This window comes from Halyomorpha halys, unplaced genomic scaffold (genome assembly GCF_000696795.3).
Source record: "Halyomorpha halys isolate HHAL.00 unplaced genomic scaffold, Hhal_1.1 Scaffold1242.1, whole genome shotgun sequence".
NCBI lineage: Eukaryota > Metazoa > Arthropoda > Insecta > Hemiptera > Pentatomidae > Halyomorpha > Halyomorpha halys.
In genome coordinates this window covers 111,633-112,627 of record NW_027111800.1, presented here as the reverse complement: position 1 = coordinate 112,627, position 995 = coordinate 111,633, and the positions used below count along the sequence as shown (strand labels likewise).

The 995-nt window shown below is 28.1% G+C and overlaps 1 long non-coding RNA gene across 1 annotated transcript in view; it reads right to left on the bottom strand.

Moving 5' to 3' along the window:
- LOC136796328 (uncharacterized) overlaps positions 1-995 on the bottom strand; it is a 7,980-nt gene that overhangs the window by 573 nt on the left and 6,412 nt on the right. The window lies entirely within an intron of this gene.

Here is a 995-nt window from a genome sequence, read left to right as displayed (position 1 = left end):
TAATAAAGATTTAAAATGATAATAAATGAGCAAAGAAAAAGTCAAAACAACCTACCTATTCAGAGCAAACGGGTGAACATTAGGCAATAATGAAGATGAAGCTTGGAGGATTGGGGAGCTAGCTCAACGGTTTTAATTCACCACCTTAGATCACGTATCTCTCAACATAAATTATCTATAACTTCCCACAACTCATCCGCTTTCAAACTTTCATTATTTCTTTCTGTTCAACCGATTCCTTTGAACAGGTAGCTTGTCATTACTTGTTCTTTGCTCATTTATTATCATTTTATATCATTATTATTATTAATTTATTTTATTTTTATTATTCTTTCATGACTATTTTTTTATTTCTATAATTTTTTTTCCCCGTATTATTTTTGTTTTATGTGCATCTCCTGTACTTTTTAGCTTTATATTTTACGTATTTTTATAAAGAAATTTTTACTCTAACCATTGTTACTTGTTTTTATTCTTATCATTGTGTCTTATCTTTAGCCCTGATGAAGCCCTCCAAAGTTGGGCGAAACGTCGGAAAATAAATAGTTGTAAACTATTTTTGTTTCTCTTGTTACCGCAACCTTGACTATCTTCTTATATAATAATTTAAAATAAATTACTATTGTATAATAATAACTGATTTAATGAAATATATTTAGAAGAATACCAAGTTTTTTATTAATATATGATTTGAACCTGAAAAATACTTGCTAAACTAAATTCTCAGCATATTGGAAGTAATGAAGATACTTATACCTTAAGTAACACTTGTAATAATTTTAACTATCTATAATAGAATGAAATTAATCCTTGCACTATCTGATAAAACTAATTTACCAATCCAAAAAGATGTAGCCCGTTGCCTATAATACTTGGGTTTTTTCTGTTCTCCTCACTCATTTCACCATTCCCCTGAAATAGAATACAGAAATATATTTATATATAGCTGACCGTAAAAATTGATGTATAGAAAGATGGTCAGTTTTGCGGTCAAA